The sequence below is a fragment of the Coregonus clupeaformis genome, unplaced genomic scaffold, assembly GCF_020615455.1.
Source record: "Coregonus clupeaformis isolate EN_2021a unplaced genomic scaffold, ASM2061545v1 scaf3781, whole genome shotgun sequence".
In the NCBI taxonomy this organism is placed as follows: domain Eukaryota; kingdom Metazoa; phylum Chordata; class Actinopteri; order Salmoniformes; family Salmonidae; genus Coregonus; species Coregonus clupeaformis.
In genome coordinates, this window is record NW_025537235.1 from 27,827 (window position 1) to 38,995 (window position 11,169).

General features: G+C 46.0%; 1 pseudogene; it reads right to left on the bottom strand.

Moving 5' to 3' along the window:
- Positions 1-538: 538 nt before the first annotated feature.
- LOC123490382 lies at positions 539-1,367 on the bottom strand (annotated as a pseudogene).
- Between the last annotated feature and the right edge of the window lie 9,802 nt (positions 1,368-11,169).

The window sequence follows — 11,169 nt, forward strand, 5'->3', positions numbered from 1 at the left end:
TGTGACTTTTGGTGGGCGGCCCTCTCTTGGCAGGTTTGTTGAGGTGCCATATTCTTTTCCACACAACAACATCAACACCAAGGTATATTCACACAAATCATCTTAAGGGACGTCATTATAAAAACGTGTCCTTATGCACCCCACCAATACAAAGTACAATATGAGCATATAAAAACTTGAAACAAAGGATGATTATTTGGATTAAGGGTCACTCAAAGTCCTCTCCTGAGTTCACAGTTCATCGACTATAAGTGTATTTAATATCTTTAAACAGCTTTCTTACAAACAAATCCAATAGACACGTTTTTTTCTCAACTGAAATGCATCTTGATAATTTTTACGATTAAAGGGTTCCTCCAAATCCTCTCTTTGTGATTTCACAGTTAAATGTATTCCATCATTTAGTCTCTTACTCAAGCTGAAATGTAATTTTTTTTAACAAATGAAATGCTTCTTTCAAACCCATAAGAACACATCTCAGTCAGGTCCGTTGCAGTTCCTCACACCCAGTCCCTTTCCCCTCCCTTAGTCTCAACGTTCAGAGGTAAGCCTCAGCGCTGCGTACCGAGGGGTACCTGGAGGGGTGGTGGTTGGAGCCGGGTAGCTGTGATTGGACGGCTGCCTCTCTAGAGACTGGGGCTGCAGTAGTTGTTGAGGCTGTGGCTGGTACTGTGGCTGAGGGGGTAAGACGTGTATTGACTAGGGCTGTTCCTGGAGTACATATACCTGTCTGGCCTTTATCCTCTTTGATGTTACAGCAGCAGAACATGCAGCCGCCGCGAAGAGGAAGGCAGAGGAGACCCATCCGATGTAGAGAGCCTCTCCCAGCTCCCTGCGCTGGGCATCGATCAGCAGGGGGTTGTAGAAGTCACGGATGATGGCGTGACCCGTCCAGGAGACTGAGATGATGACGCGAGACGCAGGCCCCGAGGATCATGCTGCCGGCGATGATGAGCACCGTGCGTTTGGCCCGGTCGTTGTCCTGGATGCAGGCGGTGCACTGTAACCCCAGGAGAGAGATGAGCAGCCCTACCCTCCCAGGGCCAAGGCACAGCACATCAGACCCCCTGGCCGCCTGCAGGTCTGGAGGCAGAGCCAGGAGGGAGTCGTACACCTTACACTGCATCCTGATGTTGGCCTGTCTGAAGCAGTTCATCCACAGACCCTCGTAGCGCGTCTCGAAGACGATGATGTTCTCTCCGATGAAGGCCGTCACGCGCCACATGGGCATCCCCGTGCTGGCAGCCGTCCCGATCAGACCGATGAGAGACAGCAACAAACCAATGATCTCCAGAGCTGAGTTGGCCATGGCCTCACCCTGTCCTTCCTAACCCACCTAGACTTAATAGTCCACAGGCTGAGGGGAGTCGCAGTAGGATCTGACTATAGTGAGCAGCTGCTTCCCTCCTTCCTCTCCGGAGAGGTTTTGCATCCCTTTGGAAGATGAGAGGAGCTGATAGGTGAAAGGCGTACTGGTGAGAGGTAGGCCCCCTTTAAAGCCTCCTCCCTCTCTCTCTTCCCCTGGTCAGGACAGGTGAATGGGAGGGGACTTGGTCTGTTGCTAGGAGACAGAATCCCTGGTTACAGGAGGTGTTGTTTTATTGCAACAGCAGGTCTGGAAGCTATAGGAGGAGAAAGAGGTGTGTGTGTGTGTGTTTGTGTGTGTGTTTGTGTGTGTGTGTGTGTGTGTGTGTGCGCGTTTCAAGTTTTAATGTCACATGCACAAGTACAGTGAAATGCCTTTCTTGCAAACTCAAAACTCAACAATGCAATAATCAATAACAACGTATTACTAGAAAAAAAACACACCAGAAACAAGAATATGAAATATACAAAGTAAGTTAGTATACTATTTACAGGAAATATTTAAAAAGTCAGATCCAATGCCATAGTAACATGTGCAGGGATACTGGAGTGATGGAGGTAGATATGTATAGGGGTAAGGAGACAGGGATACTGGAGTGATGGAGGTAGATATGTATAGGGGTAAGGAGACAGGGATACTGGAGTGATGGAGGTAGATATGTACAGTGGGGGAAAAAAGTATTTAGTCAGCCACCAATTGTGAAAGTTCTCCCACTTAAAAAGATGAGAGAGGCCTGTACTTTTCATCATAGGTACACATCAACTATGACAGACAAAATGAGAAAAAGAAATCCAGAAAATCACATTGTAGGATTTTTAATGAATTTATTTGCAAATTATGGTGGAAAATAAGTATTTGGTCAATAACAAAAAGTTTCTCAATACTTTGTTATATACCCTTTGTTGGCAATGACACAGGTCAAACGTTTTCTGTAAGTCTTCACAAGGTTTTCACACACTGTTGCTGGTATTTTGGCCCATTCCTCCATGCAGATCTCCTCTAGAGCAGTGCTGTTTTGGGGCTGTCGCTGGGCAACACAGACTTTCAACTCCCTCCAAAGATTTTCTATGGGGTTGAGATCTGGAGACTGGCCAGGCCACCCAGGACCTTGAAATGCTTCTTACGAAGCCACTCCTTCGTTGCCCCGGGCGGTGTGTTTGGGATCATTGTCATGCTGAAAGACCCAGCCACGTTTCATCTTCAATGCCCTTGCTGATGGAAGGAGGTTTTCACTCAACATCTCACGATACATGGCCCAATTCATTATTTCCTTTACACGGATCAGTCGTCCTGGTCCCTTTGCAGAAAAACAGCCCCAAAGCATGATGTTTCCACCCCATGCTTCACAGTAGGTATGGTGTTCTTTGGATGCAACTCAGCATTCTTTGTCCTCCAAACACGACGAGTTGATTTTTTACCAAAAAGTTATATTTTGGTTTCATCTGACCATATGACATTCCTCCCAATCCTCTTCTGGATCATCCAAATGCACTCTAGCAAACTTCAGACGGGCCTGGACATGTACTGGCTTAAGCAGGGGGACACGTCTGGCACTGCAGGATTTGAGTCCCTGGCGGCGTAGTGTGTTACTGATGGTAGGCTTTGTTACTTTGGTCCCAGCTCTCTGCAGGTAATTCACTAGGTCCCCCGTGTGGTTCTGGGATTTTTGCTCACCGTTTTTGTGATAATTTTGACCCCATGGGGTGAGATCTTGCATGGAGCCCCAGATCGAGGAGAGATTATCAGTGGTCTTGTATGTCTTCAATTTCCTAATAATTGCTCCCACAGTTGATTTCTTCAAACCAAGCTGCTTACCTATTGCAGATTCAGTCTTCCCAGCCTGGTGCAGGTCTACAATTTTGTTTCTGGTGTCCTTTGACAGCTCTTTGGTCTTGGCCATAGTGGAGTTTGGAGTGTGACTGTTTGAGGTTGTGGACAGGTGTCTTTTATACTGATAACAAGTTCAAACAGGTGCCATTAATACAGGTAACGAGAGGAGGACAGAGGAGCCTCTTAAAGAAGAAGTTACAGGTCTGTGAGAGCCAGAAATCTTGCTTGTTTGTAAGTGACCAAATACTTATTTTCCACCATAATTTGCAAATAAATTCATTAAAAATCCTACAATCTGATTTTCTGGAAAAAAAAATCTCAATTTGTCTGTCATAGTTGACGTGTACCTATGTTGAAAATTACAGGCCTCTCTCATCTTTTTAAGTGGGAGAACTTGCACAATTGGTGGCTGACTAAATACTTTTTTTCCCCACTGTATAGGGGTAAGGAGACAGGGATACTGGAGTGAGGAGGTAGATATGTATAGGGGTAAGGGGACAGGGATACTGGAGTGATGGAGGTAGATATGTATAGGTTAAGGAGACAGGGATACTGGAGTGATGGAGGTAGATATGTATAGGGGTAAGGGGACAGGGATACTGGAGTGATGGAGGTAGATATGTATAGGGGTAAGGGGACAGGGATACTGGAGTGATGGAGGTAGATATGTATAGGGGTAAGGAGACAGGGATACTGGAGTGATGGAGGTAGATATGTATAGGGGTAAGGAGACAGGGATACTGGAGTGATGGAGGTAGATATGTATAGGGGTAAGGAGACAGGGATACTGGAGTGATGGAGGTAGATATGTATAGGGGTAAGGAGACAGGGATACTGGAGTGATGGAGGTAGATATGTATAGGGGTAAGGAGACAGGGATACTGGAGTGATGGAGGTAGATATGTATAGGGGTAAGGAGACAGTGATACTGGAGTGATGGAGGTAGATATGTATATGGGTAAGGAGACAGGGATACTGGAGTGATGGAGGTAGATATGTATAGGGGTAAGGGGACAGGGATACTGGAGTGATGGAGGTAGATATGTATAAGGGGTAAGGGAGACAGGGATACTGGAGTGATGGAGGTAGATATGTATAGGGGTAAGGAGACAGGGATACTGGAGTGATGGAGGTAGATATGAATAGGGGTAAGGGGACAGGGATACTGGAGTGATGGAGGTAGATATGTATAGGGGTAAGGGGACAGGGATACTGGAGTGATGGAGGTAGATATGTATAGGGGTAAGGGGACAGGGATACTGGAGTGATGGAGGTAGATATGTATAGGGGTAAGGGGACAGGGATACTGGAGTAATGGAGGTAGATATGTATAGGGGTAAGGGGACAGGGATACTGGAGTGATGGAGGTAGATATTGTTACGAACCCCGTGGCTCTAAACGTCTAGGGTGGATGGACATGAGACCCGTAACATAAATTATGCAAATTAGTAGGTGGCATGGAGCAGTGAGAACAAATGTGACACAACAACCATGAACTACCGTCAAACACAAATGGTTTATTACTAAACACACGGTAAAGGTTTGGGAAAAAGGGCTGAGCAGGACCCAAGAAATGAAACAATAGTGTAAAACCCCTAAACTGATCTAGCCTGCCTAAAGAACCGCTAGGCTACTGCTAGTCATACAAAAGTACAGTGGGTGGTCCGCTCAGGTCTAACTAGTGTTTTTAGACAGAGTTCTTCCTACGGGTAATGTACGCCCAAGGGCAACTAGCTTAAACTCCCTTTTCCCAGAAACACACAAAGCTACAAAACAGGGTAATCAGCAATAAAGTACGTACACAATACACAGGACACAACAGTATCCACACTCACATAAAGAAATGGATTCTAACAAAGTTACCAATAGGGTAACCAACAACTTAGTGAGTACACAACACACAGGACACCACCGTGTCCATACTCACATAGGGCAAAAATCTCTCTCTCTGCAACACACACAAGTTTGGTTTTTATAAAATGGGATGTGTGATTGAACAAACGAGTAACAGGTGGTGCAATACACAGGAATGTTCACTGATTGGTCCAATCATCAGACACCCCAACGACCACCAATCAGGAACATACAGGACACCTGTGATTAGGGCAGAAGGAGAGAAAAACACAGGACACAGGATACCTGTATCCGTAACACTCCCACCCTTAAAAGAGCAAACCACAATGGTTTGCGACACACGTCTATCACAACACCCAAATTCACCAATCATCCTGCCGGGATAACAAAAAAACCTAGATCATTACACACGAGACAAAGCATCTGCCAACACATTATCCAACCCCCTTTTTGTGGCGGATCTCCAAATTATAATTTTGCACGACAAGTGCCCAACGCATAAGGCGTTGGTTCTGGTTGTACATCCGGTGGAGAAAAACTAAGGGGTTATGATCAGTATACACTATCACTGGTAATGCACTGGAACCAACATAACTTCAAAGTACTGCAGAGCTAACAACAAAGCTAGAGCTTCTTGTTCAATGGTGGAATAGTTTGTCTGACATTTGTTAAATTTCCGTGAAAAATAACAGACAGGATGGTCCACTCCACTCTGGTCTTGCTGCAGTAGAACAGCACCAGCACCTCTGGCACTTGCATCTACCTCCAGTTTAAACGGCCGTTCAAAATCTGGCGCAGCAAGAACAGGAGTACTACACAAGAGTGCTTTAGCAGTGTTGAAAGCAGTACAACAATCTTCAGACCATACACATTTTCTCGCCGGACTGAGCAAATCCGTTAATGGAGCAACTACCGAGAGAAATTTTTACAGAAACTACGGTAGTAGCCAACCATCCCTAAAAAACGGCGTAGCTCTCTTCTGGTGGTAGGTGCGGGAAATGCGTTTATAGCTGAGACCTTGGCATCTACAGGGCGCACCTGACCATGGCCGACCTGTTTACCAAGATAAGTAACAGTGGCCTTCCCAAACTCGCACTTTGCTAAGTTCAGGGTTAGAGAAGCGGTTGCTAGACGTTCACACACTACCCTTAGAGTTTTAACATGATCAGACCACTCAGTTGAATAAATGACCAGATCATCCAGGTAAGCACTACAATTAGGAACTCCAGCCAATACTGTGTTAACCAGGCGTTGGAAAGTGGCTGGTGCGTTCCGCATCCCAAATGCCATGACAGCATATTGTAGGAAGTGATCTGGGGTCACAAAGGCAGAGATGTCGGAGGCACGTGGGGTTAATGGCACCTGCCAGTAACCTTTTAGGAAGATCTAGTTTGGTTACATAAGTAGCAGCACCAACAGTATCAATACAGTCATCCAGTCTGGGTAACGGGAACGAGTCGGGCATTGTGACAGCATTGACTTTCCGATAGTCCGTACATAATCTGGATGTCCCATCAGGTTTAGGAACCAGAATGCACGGAGAACTCCAAGGACTTGAACTTGGCTAGCCAGGTTATTCTCCAGCAAATAACCGACCTCACCCCTCATTATCTTTCTCTTAGAGACGTTGACACGATAAGCATGTTGCTTGATAGGTGCAGCGTTTCCAACATTAATGTCATGTTCTAACACATTTGTACATGTAGGAACATCATTAAAAAGACATGGAAAGCTGTGTAATAGTCTCACAATATCATCTGACTGTCTGTCCGTTAAATGAATCAGGCTTGACGGGAGAGACAGCAGCATCTCTGAATTGGGCAATCTAGCACACTTGCTGCTGAGTATTGCGCAACTCCAAACCATCTCCGTCCACATCATTAACATGACCTCCCACTACAGCCGTAGCAGCAACAGAGACAGCCGACTCGGCCAGTTTCTCTGGACTGTCTACCTGAGTGACGGGTCTGGTGTGGTATGTCTTCAACATGTTAACGTGGCACACACGAGATTGGCGTTTTCTATCAGGAGTCTGTATCACGTAGTCAGTTTCAGTTAGTTTCTTTTTCAATGACATAAGGACCAGAGAAACGTGCTGACAATGACGCTCCTGGCACAGGCAACAATACAAGAACTTCGGTCACCTGGCTGCAGTGAACGAGAAACAGCCTGTGTGTCATAGTGTCGTTTCATCCGTTTCTGTGAGGGAAGACAGCGCTCCTTTGCTAGAGCACAGGCAGCATGTAGGCGCTCACTGAAAGCGACTAACGTAGTCCAACACATTTTCTTTCACACACAACTCGTGACAAAAACTGATCCTTAAGGACTTTCATAGGTCCTCTCATGGTGTGTCCAAACACCAGTTCAGCTGGGCTGAACCCTAGGGATTCCTGTACTGTCTCACGGACAGCAAACAACACTAGAGGAACTCCCTCATCCCAATCTTTCTCAGATTCCAAGCAATATTTACGGAGCATAGACTTCAGGGTCTGATGCCAACGTTCAGGCGCACCCTGAGACTCTGGGTGATATGCGCTTGACACACGGTGTGTAACTGACAAGGATTTTAACACTTGTTTGAAAAGTGTAGAAAGGAAATTCGTACCCTGATCAGTTTGTATCACCTTAGGTAATCCAAAAGTTGAGAAGAATTTGATCAACGCTTTACTCACCAACCGAGCAGTAATCCTTCGCAGAGGAATGGCCTCTGGGTACCTGGTGGCTAACACATAATTGTCAACATAAACTGGTTACCAGATTTTGTTTTTGGTAATGGTCCAACACAATCAACCATCACATGTTCGAAGGGTTCACCTATGGCCGGTATGGGACAAAGAGGCGCGGGGAAATAACCTGGTTCGGTTTCCCAGTTACTTGACAGATGTGGCAAGTCCGACAGAACTGAGCCACATCTTGTTTTAAACCCGCCAAAAGAAATGTCGCGAAACTCGATCATAAGTCTTGGTGACTCCCAGATGTCCGGACCACTGGTGATCATGAGCGAGGATAAAACATTTTTGTCGAAAGGCTGTAGGAATCACTATTTGGTAAACAGCATTCCAATCTCCGCCAGCGCAACATGGGATGTCCATTTACGCATGAGGAGATTACCATCAATGAAGTATGCCATGTTTTTCTTCTTTAGCTCCTCCTCTGAGACAACACTAGAAAAACATTTAGCCAGGTTAATGTCAACCTGTTGGTTAGCGATCAGCTGCTCACGAGTAACTGGTAACTGTATTGCCTCAGCAACAAGTTCCACATCCTTCTTCCTTTCTCTGGACTGTTGGTCAGACTGCACCAGCTTACCAGGAGGTAGCACCCGAACTATCCTCTGGGTCACACTCTCTGAATAGAATCGTGTTCGACAAATCTATCACTTCACCCACTTGTCGTGCTTGAGCACGTGTGACAGCACAAGCGGGGGAACACATCTGGATAACCCTGTGCCAGCTCCTCAGAGAGACTGGTCACTTTTATCCAATACCTCCAATACGGGTATCACCTTTCCTCCGGCAATATCGTTGCCCATTATAAATGTCACACCTTTACTGGCAACATAGGACGTACGCCAACTCTGAACAATCCACTGACTAACTCAGAGTGTACGTTCACAAAGTGCAATGGCACTGGGACAAATCCCATTTCAATTCCTTGTACTAACACACTGGAACCACAATATGTATTATTAGACAAGGGCAACACATCAGCTAGTATGAACGCACTGCGCCGCACCAGTATCTCTGAGGATTCTAACTGGGCGCTGAGACGCTCGTCATCGATATAGAAACAAACCCCTCAAAAATGAACGGTTCATAACTGTGATCTGGGGCAGGGACTTTCAAACCACATTCACTATGAGGCCTCTGTCCTGATTCCGGCCTTACAACCGTACGAATCAGCCCAACACCCGTTGGCGGCTGGCGTGCTGGGGCATCCCGGCTGGTGCTTTCAGCTGAAAGCAATCATTAACCATATGTCCCACCTTATGACAATAGAAACAGTGACGCACATCTTTGGGCGCTGGATGTACGGCTGGTCGACTAGGACTAAAAAGTTAGCAACTCCGCAGCCCTGCTCTCCGCACTGAGCTTCAAAACACGCTCTTATGCGTCAACACAAACTCGTCTGCCAATACAGACGCTTCCGACAGTGAGGATACTTTCTGTTCGTTCAGATAAACTACAATCCCGGTAAGCAATTTTTAAACTCTTCTAACAAGATTAACTCCCGTAGAGAGTTAAAAATAGTTACCTCACTAGCTCTGTGCCATTTGTCAAACAGATTTCCTTTGTCTCTAGCAAACTCCACATAAGTCTGAGTAGGAGAATTTTTATGAGACCTAAATCTCTGTCGATATGCCTCAGGAACAAGCTCATAGGCACGAAGAACAGTAGCTTTGACCACTTCATAATTCAAACTGTCTTCAAGAGGTAGCTGCCAGAACCTCTTGGCTTTACCTGTTAGTTTACACTGAAGTAATAGGCACCATACCTCTTCGGGCCATTTCAATGCTACCGCTATCCGTTCAAAAACACTGAAATAGGAATCAACCTCTGACTCCCTGAACACAGGTACCAAGGTGATCTGCCTACTAATATCAAACGTAGCAGATGACACAGCTGGTGAGGATGGCTCACTAGCAGGCAAGTATGAGCAGAGACTAACCTCGCTGTTTCTGCCTCCAGTTCCATTTTACGCACCTCCAGTTCCATCTTACGCGTCTCCAGTTCTTGATCAAGCCCTACGCATCTCCAGTTCTTGATCACCTACGCGTTCCAGTTCTACCTCTAGCTTACGCATCTCCAGCTTGTCTTGCCTGATCTGTGCCCTCTCTTCCGCTCCATTTGGAGCCGTGTCGAGCGGACATCGATCCTGGCATCACTGCCAGTCAGTGGGGAGAGTGGGTCATAACGGGGCAATGTGGCTGGAGCCTTAGCCTCGTCCTCAGACACTGATGGGCTTACAGGATCAGCAACCACATCCCCTACAGGAGCAGCAGGGTCAGGCGGCGGTAACTCAAGCACCCGCTCGTTAACAATATCGCTAGCACACTTCCTAACTTCTGCTTTCACTAAACCCCTCGGTATGGGTACAGAAAAGTGGTCAGCCAAAGCCTGTAGATCCACTCTACGACAATTCTCAAAAATCCCCACGTAGGGTTTTCCAAAAATGCCTCCAACTCAAAAGTAGCATCCTACTAGCAACACGAGTCGACTACTGAACCCACAAAAAAACAGGTAGTTACAGCTGCCGAAGCTCAACACTGAACCAGACACTGACTAATTTGCATGAGTAGCATGGGATAGATAGGATCCCAGACGAGCCCCCACTTTATGTTACGAACCCCCGTGGCTCTAAACGTCTAGGGTGGATGGACATGAGACCCGTAACATAAATTATGCAAATTAGTAGTGTGGCATGGAGCAGTGAGAACAAATGTGACACAACAACCAGAACTACCATCAAACACAAATGGTTTATTACTAAACACACGGTAAAGGTTTGGGGAAAAAGGGCTGAGCAGGACCCAAGAAATGAAACAATAGTGTAAAACCCCCTAAACTGATCTAGCCTGCCTGAAGAACCGCGTAGGCTACTGCTAGTCATACAAAAAGTACAGTGGGTGGTCCGCTCAGGTCTAACTAGTGTTTTTAGACAGATTTCTTCCTACGGAATGTACGCCACAAGGGCAACTAGCTTAAACTCCCTTCCCAGAAACACACAAAGCTACAAAACAGGGTAATCAGCAATAAAGTACGTACACAATACACAGGACACAACAGTATCCACACTCACATAAAGAAATGGATTCTAACAAAGTTACCAATAGGGTAACCAACAACTTAGTGAGTACACAACACACAGGACACCACCGTGTCCATACTCACATAGGGCAAAAATCTCTCTCTCTTGCAACACACACAAGTTTGGTTTTTTTATAAAATGGGATGTGTGATTGAACAAACGAGTAACAGGTGGTGCAATACACAGGAATGTTCACTGATTGGTCCAATCATCAGACACCTCAACGACCACCAATCAGGAACATACAGGACACCTGTGATTAGGGCAGAAGGAGAGAAAAACACAGGACACAGGATACCTGTATCCGTAAC